Source organism: Schistocerca serialis, chromosome 1 (assembly GCF_023864345.2).
Source record: "Schistocerca serialis cubense isolate TAMUIC-IGC-003099 chromosome 1, iqSchSeri2.2, whole genome shotgun sequence".
In the NCBI taxonomy this organism is placed as follows: domain Eukaryota; kingdom Metazoa; phylum Arthropoda; class Insecta; order Orthoptera; family Acrididae; genus Schistocerca; species Schistocerca serialis.
This window is the reverse complement of record NC_064638.1, coordinates 776,031,655-776,046,521: the sequence shown is the minus strand read 5'-3', so window position 1 is coordinate 776,046,521 and position 14,867 is coordinate 776,031,655. Positions and strand designations below refer to the sequence as shown.

Genomic DNA, 14,867 nt, shown 5'->3' with positions numbered 1-14,867 from the left:
GTTCCATGGATGTGTTAAGCATGCGAGGGAACAAGCCACCTGTCAAATACTGACCGTTCGTCAGAAGACATGTCCGAAAGAACAGATACCATCTTCATATACACTCATGCTCATAAATTAAGGATGATGTTGATACATAGTGAAACAACGCTCTGGTGGGCGGTTTGTGGGTTTAAATCTTTGTGGGTTTAAATCACCTCGGGGTATGACCATGCGGTGCATTTGACCTGCGGTCGTCGCACAGTCGCGTCGGCAGCAGTCCACATACGCAGAGGTGTGTTGGTGCATGTCAGAGTGTGGTGCAGCGAGTAACTGTGCAGACGTTTCCAGAAGTGCTAATGGTGATTGTGTGTTGAAAATGGCTCAAAGAACACATATTGATGAAGTTATGAGCGGTAGAATACTAGGGCGACTGGAGGCTGGTCAAACACAGCAGGTCGTAGCACGAGTCACCCGTGTGCCACAAAGTGTGATCTCAAGATTATGGCAACGACAGGGAACGTGTCCAGGCGCTACAGTGCGGGACTTCCACAGTGTACAACACCACTAGAAGACTGGTATTTCACAATTAGTGCCCACAGGAGAACTGCAGGTAGCCTTGTTCGGGGCCTTACCACAGCCACTGGAACAGTCGTCTCCAGACACACAGTCTACACACGACTGAATAGAAATAGTTTATTCGCCCACAGACCTGCAAGGTGCATTCCACTGACCCCTGGCCACAGGAGAGCCCGTAAAGCCTGGTGTCAAGAACACAGTACATGGTTCAAATGGCTCTGAGCACTATAGGACTCAACTGCTGTGGTCATAAGTCCCCTAGAACTTAGAACTACTTAAACCTAACTAACCTAAGGACATCACACACATCCATGCCCGAGGCAGGATTCGAACCTGCGACCGTAGTGGTCGTGCGGTTCCAGACTGTAGCGCCTTTAACCGCTCGGCCACTCCGGCCGGCCGAACACAGTACATGGTCATTGGAACAGTGGTCCCAGGTTATGTTCACAGACGAGTCCAGGTACAGTCTGAACAGTGATTCTCGCCTGGTTTTCATCTGGCACGAATCAGAAACCAGATACCAACCCTTTAAGGTTTTTGAAAGGGACCTGTATGGAGGTCATGGTTTGATGGTGTGGAGTGCGATTATGATTGATGTTTGTACATCCCTGCATGTCTTTGACAGAGGAACTGTAACAGGTCAGATGTATCGGGACGTCATTTTTCACCTGTATGTCCGCCTTTTCAAGGGTCCAGTAGGTCCCACCTTCCTCCTTGTGGATGATAACCCACGTCCTCACCGAGCTGCCATCGTGGAGGAGTACCTTGTAACAGAAGATATCAGGCGAACGGAGTGGCCTGCCTGTTCTCCAGACCTATACCCCATCGAGCACTTCTGGGATGCTCCCGGTCGACGTATCGCTGAATGTGTCCAAACCCCTACGATACTTGAGGAGCTCCGACAGACACTGGTGCAAGAATGGGAGGCTATACCCCAACAGCTGCTGGACCACCTGATCAAGAGTATGCCAACCCGTTGTGAGGCCTGTGTACGTGTGCATAGTGATCATATCCCGTACTGATGTCAAGGGAACATGCGCAGGAAACAGTGGCGTTTTGTAGCACATGTGTTTCGGGACGGTTTTCTCAACTTATCATCAATACCGTGGACTTACAGATCTGTGTCGTGTGTGTTCCCTATGTGCCTATGCTATTAGCGCCAGTTTTGTGTAGTGCCACGTTGTGTGGCACCACATTCTACAATTATCCTTAATTTATGAACATGAGTGTAGATAAAACTTACCAGCCAATGATCTTCTTCAGTGCGGATACACTCATATTGCTCAAACTCTTATGGGAGTCGGTAGACTGACTGCCGCGAATAATGAGTATATTGGAGGGGCACTACAAATGTAGTGTGTGGACAGTAAGTTGGAAGTCTGAGTCTCACGGGGAGCGTGCCAGAGGTAAGTCCCTGCAGTCGCTCTATCCTCTGTGTCCTCGATGGTTCAGTCGGATAGAGCGTCTGCTACGTAAGCAGGAGGTCTGGGTTCGAGTCCCGGTCGGGGCACACCTTTTTCAACTGTCCCCGTTGATATTTATCAACGCCTGTAAGCAGCTAATCGTCTGGATTTCATTGTAATTTTATTATTCGCTAGCTGTAACATCACCGAAAGAACAGATACCATCTTCATAAAAGTACACTGTTGCTCACTCGAACCGCAACATCATGAAGGCGGCATGAAGTTTACTACGCACTTGCTGATGCAAATGATAAGCGCCTCAGTGCAACGACACAAAGGAAGTAGGACTAATGCTGTCTGCAATCCGTGTACAAGGAAAGATTAGACAGCTTTTTCTCACTCAGAAATAGCATTTCAATGTTGTTCGTAAGAAGACCATGTTATGTCTCGTTTAAAAATCAGATAAGACCAGGAGTACATGTCGGTACTCGGCAGCAGCGGGATCGTGGCCTACCGACGTAGTAGCTTATGGCTGCACAATATTGCTGCTCTAATTGGTCGAAATCCCACGAATTCTATGTAAATATGGGATCAATGCGTTCAGGAGGGCGATAATAGACACCTTGAAGGATCTGCGCCCCACGTGTTTAGCGCCCGAGAGACATACTGTTCGATCGGTCATGCAGGATCGTACAACTACGTCACGTACTTTGAGTGGGAAAAGGGCTTATTTGTAGGAAGAGAAGTAACCACACGAACATAAGATGACGTGTGGAGCATCATGGACTGTTCCCTTCACACAACACCAGAAAGATACGACTCCGGTGCTCCCGACGACAGTACTGGACAGCGGAATGGCACCACGTCGTCTTTTGATACAAATGCCTATTATGCGTCCGGCATCAGCATTGACGTGCTCCTGTGTGAAAGTTCGTCACTACATTTGTGTCGTCATCGTACAACCAAGTGGCTGGTGTGCTGCTTCATTTGGATACTCATACAAAGCTATGTCCTCTGCTTAGCATAGGCGTTAATTTGAGCGGAAGGCTCTACACTGACATGTTACGGCTGGGGCTGTCACCTAACTTTGAAGATAAATGCAAACCACGTGTTGACCATGCTGCCCTCACCTACAGCGATATTTTTGTTCTCGCCAGCACATTCTCCAGAGCTGTGACCCACCGGAAACACCTGGTCATACGTTCCAAGAGACTGGCTTGCTGCTATTCACCAGCCTTTATGATTCATGAAATTCGGCACAGAGTTAAAACAGTATGTAACGACGTGCCCGTATTTGTCATCCGAGCTCGTTTAGACTCGATGTCAAATCAGGTTAGAACCATCATTGCTACCAGAGGTGGTGTAGTAAATTTCGCGCCAGACACTTGCAAATTTAATCATGTTTTCTTCCTCTCAAACTGTATAAGCATAACAAGTAAATTTTCATTCTGTTTGCAATTTTAATAGCCAGCTGCATGCTCAGTGTAACAAGTGTAATGTACAAGCGCAGCCGTTTCAGTCAACTGCTTCGTAGATGCGCGCCCCACCTACGGCTATCGGGCAGTGATCCGCGTTTCGAGTAATATCGGTTTTGTTATAGCAAGTGAAATATTTTATTTATGAACATACATTTCATAGGAAACGACAATGTGAACATTATTTTATTTTTCTACATAGTCACCATGAACGTCTAAAAACTTGTTTAGTCGTGGCACCGATCTTTGGATACCATCATTACAGAACACTGCCGCCAGCCGTTCTAAAAAGTCAAAAAAATGTTCAAATGTGTGTGAATTCTTATGGCACTTCATGCTAAGGTCATCAGTCCCTAAGCTTACACACTACTTAACCTAAATTATCCTAAGGCGAACACACACACCCATGCCCGAGGGAGGACTCGAACCTTCGCCGGGACCAGCCGCACAGTCCATGACTGCAGCGCCCCAGACCGCTCGGCTAATGTCGCGCGGCTCTAAAAAGTCAGTTACAGTTGCTTTCGGCATGTCATCATTCTGTACTCATCTTGCTCCAAGAAATTCCATGCGTTCTGGAAAAAGATGAAAATCTGAGGGTACCCGATCAGGACCGTAGGCCGGTGGTCCATTAAAGACCACCGAAACTTGCCCAGTTGCGCCCTTGTCCTTACTGCAACGTGAGGCCATTATCGTGAGGGAATATGATGTCCCTTCAGAAATGTCCCTGCCGGCGGTTTTCAATAGCACGTTTCACACGATTTCTCAGTCTATCAAAGGATTCCTTTTCGGTCCCGGAATACCGTCTCCATGATTTTCCGTGTCGATAGTTGTTATTTGAATTTCTTGGTTTTGACAGAGAACTTGAATGATGCCACTGACTGTATTGTCGTTTAGTCTCTACAGATTGTTTCATCACCAGTCACACTGTGACTCTAGAACTCATAACCATTCTCATCACAACGCTCCAAAGATGACAAAGAACGTGCCAGACGCTTTGTTCGCTGTTCGCCCGTCAACGTTCTACATCTACATCTACATCTACATGAGTACTCTGCAATTCACATTTAACTGCTTGGCAGAGGGATCATCGAACCACAATCATACTATCTCTCTACTATTCCACTCCCGAACAGCGCGCGGGAAAAACGAACACCTAAACCTTTCTGTTCGAGCTCTGATTTCTCTTATTTTATTTTGATGATCATTCCTACCTATTTAGGTTGGACTCAACAAAATATTTTCGCATTCGGAAGAGAAAGTTGGTGACTGAAATTTCGTAAATAGATCTCGCCGGGACGAAAAACGTCTTTGCTTTAATGACCTCCATCCCAACTCGCGTATCATATCTGTCACACTCTCTCCCCTATTACATGATAATACAAAACGAGCTTCACTTTTTTGCACCCTTTCGATGTCCTCCGTCAATCCCACCTGGTAAGGATCCCACACCGCGCAGCAATATTCTATCAGAGGACGAACGAGTGTAGTGTAAGCTGTCTCTTTAGTGGACTTGTTGCATCTTCTAAGTGTCCTGCCAATGAAACGCAACCTTTGGCTCGCCTTCCCCACAATATTATCTATGTGGTCTTTCCAACTGAAGTTGTTCGTAATTTTAACACCCAGGTACTTAGTTGAATTGACAGCCTTGAGAATTGTACTATTTATCGAGTAATCGAATTCCAACGGATTACTTTTGGAACTCTTGGGCCTCATCTTGCCCACATTTTTATGCGTTGGAGTTTGTCAGTAACAACTGCATAAATTACTAACCGTGAAACTTGCAAATGTTGATGAAGCTCGTCAGTGGTGAAGCACCCGTTTTCACGAATCTTCTCATCAGTTTCTAGTGTCAACTCTTCTGTGATGCCAGTAGGCTTCCAAGTCGATCCTAATCGTGAACATTCTTCCTTTCTTCAGTGAACAGTCGACACCACTTCCATCGTTCCCCATACGATGCAACAATTCATCGATAAATTTCAGCAGGATAGACGTTTTCTGTGTTTAAAACAAAATGACGAAACGCATGACACATTCAGCGGTATTATTAATTAAGATGGTGGCAAACCATGCGTCACAACTAAACAGCCAACACACACAGAGAGTTAAAACACTGCCAGAGTTGAGGGGGACGGTCGAGAACAGCTGACCTTGAACCGGCATTATCTGGCACTCTGCGCGAACAGTATGCTCAGTTGATGCTCAGGAGCCGACTGTCTTATATTACTTCCGTCCCACACGGTGTACGGCCTTTCTGACAGCAGAGTGACACCCTCCGAAGCGCGCCTCTGCGCCCCTACACGCCGCGTCCTGGTGCAACACCACCTCGCCTCGTGCCTTTGGCCGCCAGCTATTCCAGGCGCCATAAAAGGCGCTCTTCTCTTGGGTCGTCCTCGAGGAGGAGCAATCTTCGCAGAATTTAATTAACGTGCAAAGAGTTGACATCGTTAGTCGTGTCTCTGAGATGAACAGGAAGGGAATTTTTGTAGGTGAGCCCTACCCTGCCTCACAGGAATAAAAGCACATTCATATGAAAATACCGGCGCTCCAAGCTTGTCAGCGTGCGAGTACGAGACCATCTTCACTCCCTAGTACGCTATAGCGACTACATTTTTAGGGACACCTGCTGTGGACGAATGAAGTGGGATGACAGAGAAATGGTCAGAGAAACTGTAGTGAGTTTTCAGCCTCATATTTACTGCATGTGATTTCGAACATTACGCCACGAGAAATCCTCGCGCTGAAAATGATAGATAACAAGCGGTTGCAGGTAACAGCCATCGTCAAATACGAATAGAAGTTATACGTGTCATGTAACTTATCATTAGTTAAGTAGGTAAAATAAAATAAGTGTCATGTGACTAGGGCCTCCCGTCTGGTAGGCCGTTCACCGGGTGCAAGTCTCTCGATTTGACGCCACTGCGTCGACTTGCGCGTCGATGGGGATGAAATGATGATGATTAGGACAACACAACATCCAGTCCCTGACCGGAGAAAAATCTATGACCTAGCCGGGAATCGAACCCGGGCCCTTAGGATTGATATTCTGTTGCGCTGACTACTTATCTACCGGGGACGAACAGTTAAGAAGGTAATTTGGCATTTTTATTTCACCAGTTTACAACAACTTCAAAATACTTCTTACTCTGGTACCACACAAAAGCAATGATTTACCATAATAGTGACGAAGAACCTGCCTCTTCTCACGGATGAGTTAATATGCCTTTGTTTTTAATTTATAGTACATTGTTACTAAAATACGAGGTACGTTTCTACACGTAGGAACCTAATGTAAGCTTTCAATTTCTTTCTACGACACTGGACAACAGTCCACGAGTTCTGCAAAAGGATTATACTATCACACTTTTTCATTATTTGATTGTCAATAGTGTACAAACTTTTTACGAGTTTCCTGGTACTGACTGAAACATGCTGTATTGCTGTAGAAAGTAGAGCTTTGCTATCACGAATATGCGGATGTAGGGATCCGTATCTATCTACATCCACGTACATACTCCGCAAGCGACGGAACAGTGCATGGTGATGAGTACACTGTACCGCTAGTAGTCATTCCCTTTCTCGTTCTTCTCGCAAATAGAGTGAGGAAACAATGACTATGAGCCTCCACATGAGCCCCAGTTTCTCTTAACTCGTCTCCGCGGTAGTTACTCAAAATGTACGTTGTTGGTAGTATAATAATTCTGCAGTGTCGTAAACGCAGGTTCTCTAAATTTTTTCTATAGAGTTTCGCGAAAACAACGTCGTCTTCCGCCCAGGCACTCTCATTTGCGTTCAGAGAGAATTTCCGTAATTCTCGTATGCTGATTGACCTGAATTGCTTCCATGTCTTTCTTTAATCCGACCTGGTGGGGATCCCCAACGCACGAGAAGTGTTCAAAAATGGTTTGCACCAAGTGTACTAGTGGTACTTTCCTAGAATTCTCCTAATAAAACTAAGTCGACCATCTGCCTTCTCTACTACCGACCTTATCTGCTCGTACCATTTCACATCGCTTCTCAACGTTACGCCTAGATATCTAATCTATGTGACTGCGTCAAGCACCACACCAGTGATACATGACAGGACTGTTTTTCCTACTCATCTGCGTTAGCTTAAATTTTTCTACATTTGGAGCAAGCTGCCATTTCTTTATCAAATAGAAATTACGTCTAACTCTATCTGTTTCCTGCTAGAGTCAATCAACGACGACTTTCCCTTACACTACAGCGTCATCAGCAAACAGTTGCAGATTTCTGCTGATCTGATCCGTTAGATCGTTTTAGCTTTTGGTATAGAGAGCACGACTTGTTCTGTCTCAAATCCCTGAGGCACTCCTGATGATATCTTCATCTCTGATGAACACGCGCTGTCCAAACAACGTACTGGGCTCTGTTACATAGAAAATCTTCCAACTACTAACGTAGCTGAGAACCTATTCCATGTCCACGGACCTTCGTTAACAGTCTACAGTTGGGCACTAGGTCAAACGCTTTCCAGAAATGTAGGAATATGGAATCTGTTTGTTGGCCTTCATCCATGATTCCCAGGACATTGTGCGAGGAAAGGTCGAACTGAGTTTCGCGCGAGCGACGCTTTCTACATCCGTGGCGATTTCTGGGTGGAAGTCTTTCTTTCTCAAGAAAATTTGTGTAATTTTACAGGTCAATCCTTTTAATCTTTTTATATACGAGGGCCACCTCCGGTTTTTTTCCCCTAGTTGCTTGGGACTCTGCGCTGGGCGAGAGATTCGCGAAACACACAAGCTAAGTAAGTGGCCAATGGCAAAGAGTACTCTCTGTAAAACTGAACTGGGACTGCATCCGGACCTGGCGACTTATTTATTTCGAACGCTTAATTGCTTCTCAAAATCAGGAATGCCTTTTCAATGTCGCCCGTTCGACAGTCCTTGCGACGGTCAACCGATGGTGTATGTTTGTACGAGCCACCTGTGTGAATGATTTTTTTTTCTTAAACGCGAAATTTGAAACTTCAGCTTCGCTTTTCTTTATTGCCATAGAAGACTAGTCGACGAGTGGCTAAATAGAAGCCTTTGAACCGTTTAGCGATTTTACTGAGGACTAAAATTTTCTCGTGTCATTGCAAAACGTTTCGCTTACGTATGATGGCAGAAGTTGCATGTTTCGCGCATCGTCTTTTTTTATAGACGCATTAATTTCTACTAACTTCTTCTGGCGACAATGCTGCGTTCTCTTTTCAACCGAGATTGTAGCAATATCAGTTTCCTCAGCATTTTTTATATTCTGCTAGTAAACCACTGCGGGTCCTTTCCCTCTTTAATCCATTTATGCGGCAAATACTTCTCCAAAAGTGATTTAACTAATAGTTTGTCGCTTGTATGTTCTTTGTAGATTAATTAGCTCGTATTTTGTAACGCTCAAACATACGTTGTATTTGTATCATTATGTGACTTAATTGTATCTGGTGAAATGGGCTTTGCCTGTACCAATAATATAATATTAAAAAATACAAGATACTGGCAATATTTCTTTGTGTCTACATTTTTTTTCTGTGTATGTAGGTGCTGACGGACTTATGTAGCGTAGCCAGAGGTCTAGATTAGCTTGAAAGGTGACATTTTAGTTTGGATTGGTGAAGTCAAAGAATATGAATACGAAAGCTTAGTTGTGAAGACAAACTGATTTGCATTGTGGCACAGGGTCTAGGTTCTTTTAATGGTTCAGTTTGTTGGAGAGTTTTGGAAGAGGTATCGAAGGCGTCAATGGAAGGAAAAATAGAAGGAAGCTTAGCGTTTTAAGTCCTGTCAGACATGTATGTTATGTCGTATAACGCTGTTGGCCGGGATAAGGATGATTTTCCTCCGCACCTATTGGCCTTCTTCCTTGGTGAGAGTTGTGTCGTACGTGTATGTGTGAGTGTAATGAACGCGTGCACAGTGTAATGTTATGTCTGTGTTGTATGATAGTGAAAACTGAAGTCACAAGTCATTATTGGCTGGGAGACACCGAAGGAAGGTTCAGCCGCCTAATTAGAAAGATTCTCTGCCCTTCGCGTACAATGGAACCTTTCCTTTGCAATAGGTGAGAATTGTGTGTTTAGGGTATCTGATAAGTTTAGGAGACTGTAATTTGTGTATCTGTAGTGTGGTGCCGTGTTTGTATTGGGTGATGATGAAGGGTGAAACCCTGTGTCGGCACATAGCCTACTCTTCTCGAATAATATCTGTGGGGCCACTGGGCTTGGTGTCTCCATCCGACCGACAGATCACCATTAACAGTGTCATCTGCCCTCACTTCATGAGACACTCCGGAGAGATTGGAATTTAATCCAGGACATTGGCGCAAAGATTGATGATCAGAAGCCTTAGATCACCTCATTTCTTCCACTTGCCGGCCAAACAAGAAGGGAATAATTTGATGGATGTGTTTACAAAGACGTAGCAACTACATTAGCAATTTTGATGCAACGGTATTCTGGAAACGTGTTGGATGTATCTCCGACAGAGGTAGCAAGATCAGTGACATCTTGGGTAAACTGTGACGGGAGTAGGTATTCTAACACTGTCCTCATTTAAGATTTCAGCCAGTAACTATATAACGTTGTCGCTTTAATTTGCTATGAAAGCGGTACTGATGGACAATAAAAGCGGGTTAAAAGCTGTGAGCTGTCTGGGGAAGTTAACCTTGCATTACTGCGCAACTGTTTCACCAGGTATCCAGTCTAGCTTACCAAATTCCCAACCAGACTAACATTAATTATAATCTTTTAATAGTCATACGACAACCGGTGATATATATATATATATATATATATATATATATATATAGATATATATATATATATATATATATAGAAGAGAATTTAAATAAAACGAAATAAATCAGTTTATATTTGGAAATTTATTTTAACATTGATCATTGAAATTTCAGCATATTAAACTTGATTCCTGGTGCCTTATTTAGGATTGTGAAAATGTGAGATTGTAATCTTACGGAACACATCAAATATGGAGCCAAGATTGGGAGACTGCATACAACACTGCATTCATAAAACAACACACAAAGAACGTTGAAACATATGCAACAGAAAATTAACCACTACCAACCGATTCAATTTTCACCCAAAGAAGTTACGTTCGTAGCACAATCCTGTCCGTCATGTAATTACCACACACTGGTATACTAAATTCATATTAACTCTTTGTGAAATCTTCCCGAAAAGAATAGCTGAGGGCTACTTTGATGCTTACATCACATGCTTCACGTGGTCAACTTGGTTTACAAAAAGAGTGTAACTCCACAATAATTTTGATAATTAAAATAAATTACATCGAAACGCAATTTACAAAAGAAAAACCTCGATCTGGTTACTAACGTCTTACTATTAACCTGATGGGTCAAACAATTGTATAAGCACATGGCACTGGTCTCACAAAGTACACCCCACGTGGGTTAAACATAAAGAAAAGTTGCTATATTGGAAAATATTGTCGAGACGAGACGCTATAATCTCACGCACCTTCGCATTTAAGTTTAATGATCTTAGTTAGAGTTACTGATCAACACGTGGTTCCACTTTACTCACAAAGTAGTGACAAAGCAACTACCGGAAGATATTCTGAACTTCACAGGCGAATTACACTGCGTTGCAATTTAAGATAACATTAGATATTTTAGAGCTAAACCTGAAATAAAGGTGATTAAATTTCCAGTTAGGCTGAACTTAAGAAATCCATTGTCCTACGGACTTAGCAGAGACGCGCTTAGCCGGAGATCTTACCACTTCAGACGCTCGCCACGGACCGACTGACATGGTCCCTTCCTGAGGGGTGGCTCACAAATACCAACGGAAGTGGCCAGAGGGGCAGCTTCCTATACCAACATGACAAAGGACAGACAGGACCATACTAAGGATAGAAACCTCTTTGCTTTTAGAAAGCGTAGCTACCTGTTCCGACGTTGGTTCTACTGTTCTGTAGCAGACAGGCTTGTCTGCTACCCTGAGGCATGCAACTAGAAATACATTTGCTCATTCATCCTCTCACACAGAAGGGAAGGGGGTTGACAGTATCTTATCATATACAGTATATAAAAGAAAGCGGATGTAGGTTCCGTATGAGACTGTGTGACATGAATTACATATAAACTGTGTTTTAAAATGTAGTAGTGTGACAGATCGTTCTTGTTTATGTGTAAAAGTAACACGTTCCACTACTCAGTCTCCTCGCAGATAGTCAGAAACGCCACAGTAAATTTAGAACAGGAATTTATGCCGTAAATGACAACAGATTTACGAAATTAACATGAAAGGAATCCAACAGAGACCTTTCAACTATATGAACTGTACAGTGTCTACTAGACAAACGTAACTTATTGGGTTCTCCGTGCACTTTTGCCATTCTTCTGTAGGTAATGGCATTACGAGCCGTTCAGCGGTTTTCATTTTATAGCCTCTGGCTCGTTACTTGGACAGGTCTACTGCCAAATGTATAACACAGGGTGTTAGGGGTCTAAATGCAGATACTATGATCATTAGTGACTCTATATGTACCCACTTGAGAATGTTACTGTTTTTTTCCCCTGCGTCTAACAGTCTTCTCATAAACACGTCAGATGATATACTACCTATGTTTTCTGCATGGTCATAGCTGCAGCACTAAGTGGACTACGCCTATCAGTACATACGAACCATTTTGCGTCCACGCATCTACGCCGCAACACTTGAGCTGCTGCCAAGAGAAAATAGGCATTAATAGCTTGCTCCTGCAACATGTAAGAAGGAAGGAAGGAAGATTGGATTTAACGTCCAGTCTACATGAAGGTCATTAGAGACGGAGCACAAGCTCGGATTGTGTCGAGGATGGGGAAGGAAATCCGCCGTGCACTTTCAAAGGAAGCATCCTGGCATTTACCTAGAGCGATTTAGAGAAATCACGGAAAATCTAAATCTGGGTGGTCAGACACGGGTCTGAACCGTCATCATCCAGAATGCGAGTCCAGTGTGCTAACCAATACGGCTCCTCGCTCAGCTTGCCAAATGTGCTTGGAGGTACTAATCAACCTAAAAACATACTGCGCCCAATAACTATATTTATTAGTCTGCAAATGAAGTAAATACTGTTGTAATGTTGTTCAGTATACTTTCCAATCACCAACAAAAATATTTGCGCTTATACTGCTAACTCTGTGTATATAAAAAAGAAACATAAGAAAAACTCTTGATACTTTAAAGTTCTCTTTTAAAGAGATGGATGAAATGGCAAATACATTTTGCATCAGACCTATCCATGGAAATAAGAGCAACTGTATGAGAACAGTTAATTTTTAACATATTTTACAGTGAGATTGTGTTTGGTTAACTACCATACAGAATATATGCAATGTCCTCGTCATTCTGGCAGTGGCAAGAGTCAATGAGGCAGTGAAAGGGTATTAATTTCAAGTATCTCGATTTATTAGGTTTTTTTTTTTTTTACCTGTTCTTTCCTTGTGCACATAATGTTGAGAAACCAGGGGTGGCATGCAATTTGATGCTGAATTCTGTGTGCTTTTGATGTTGGGTTCGTGTCCAGTAATACTGTCGATTCCGTTTTTGCTTTGTTGACGAGCTTACTATGAAAGTCGTTGTGTAGGAGGATATATCGGTGGGAAGCACCGATTGGTTATAATTGAAGTGCAGCTACTCGGAGAGGTCCAGTGTTGGCTGTAATTATCGTATGGCAGCGAAAAGTGGTGGATATTATAATGCGTTAATGCAGAACCGATTTATACTGGAAAAAAATTAGTTAGAATTTTCATCACCAGGTGCAAATCGGACGTTGAGGTATAGATATGTTTCCATATGTAATGGATTTGGAACGGGACGCTGGTAGAAAAGGTCAAACAAGTAAGAAAGGCTTAATGTTGATTTTATTTGTAATTGTTGCATACATAATTTGTTCCACATGAGCACCAGAGGCGCCAACGAGCTGCTGTACAGCGGTAGATTTGCACCTGGTAGCCGAAATTGGAACTAATTTTCTTTCAAGTGGAAATTGGTTCCACATTAACGCATTAGAATATCTACCATGTTTCGCTCCCATACAATAATTACAGTCAACACTAGAACTTCGAGTAACGCGCCAGGGTAGCCGAGAGCGCTAACGCGCTGCTTCCTGGACTCGGGTAGGCGCACCGGCCCCGGATCGAATCCGCCCGGCGGATTAACGACGAGCGCCGGTGTGCTGGCCAGCCTGGATGTGGTTTTTAGGCGGGTTTCAACATCCCGCTAGGTGAATACCGGGCGGGTTTCCACATCCCGCTAGGTGAATACCGGGCTGGTCCCCACGTTCCGCCTCAGTTACACGCGTCGCAGACATTTGAAACACGTAAGCGCTGTCTCACGATTTACACTCGACGCAGACAGTTGGGGTACACTGACTCCGTCCTGGGGGGTACGGGGTGGCGGCAGGAAGGGCATCCGGCCATCCCTAACACCAACATTGCCAAATCCGTTGTAACCACGCCGAACCTGCGATCGCTGCGGGACTATGGCGTAAGCGAAAGGAAGAGTAGAACTTCGTGAGCAGCTGCGCTTTAATTATAACTTTCCGTTACCCTTCTGTCTGAGCAACTATGATGTCACATACCACATAACATTACGTCACACGTCAAAGCCTACAATTCGTATCGGTAGGTCCAATTGACCTCAGAAGAAGATAACGAGAGCCTGCGCACCAGTAACTGTCAATACTAACCACCGTCACGCAGGATTTTCGGAAAAGAGAAGCTCTCCACGAAAGGAAGTAATTGGTGGGGGAGGGAGGCGCAGCGCTGCGAGTAGAAGCGGCCAGGCTTCAGCAGACGGGCAGCGGCGGCGCGGCGGGCATTACCCGCCTCGGCACTCAGGCGCGCTGATCCGGCGCCGCGGACGCCGACACGCGGCCCGGGCCGGCCCACGGCCCACCGCCCGCCTTGCCGCGGAGAGCCTCCTTGTCGGCGCGCGATTACCAGCCGCGGCACTCCAGCGCCGACGCCGGCCGTCTCCGTTTCACCAGCCGGCCGCGTTTAAAACTCCGCTCCCCCCTTCCCGGCTGCAGCGGTCTGTGGCGTTTCCCAGCCTCGCTGACGGTTGGCTGACCGTACTGCCAAACCGAGTCGTTGGTTTTCCAATGTCATGCGAGGAAATTTGGAATTTATGCTCAATTTAAAAGTGGTGTAATGGGTAGAAGTACACATATTTTTATGTGTGGTACTTTAATATGTACACACGTCAGTATGTTGGCTTGTTTCTTCGCTGCATCGTGCCTTTCCTCAGACACATCATAAACTTTATAACTCGATGTTTTCTGCACGGTCGTACTGGGACACTCAGGCGAATATGCATGTCCGTATGGACTGACCGTTTTGCGACCATGTGTCCATACTTCGACACCTGACCTTGTAATGGTACTTGAATTACGTAACCATTACGGCA

The 14,867-nt window shown here is 44.5% G+C and overlaps 1 non-coding gene across 1 annotated transcript; it reads left to right on the top strand.

The window, feature by feature from the left end:
• Nucleotides 1-1,995: 1,995 nt before the first annotated feature.
• Trnat-cgu (transfer RNA threonine (anticodon CGU)) lies at nt 1,996-2,068 on the top strand. The gene has a single exon. It is a non-coding gene; the product is annotated as a tRNA-Thr (tRNA).
• The last annotated feature ends 12,799 nt before the right edge of the window (nt 2,069-14,867 follow it).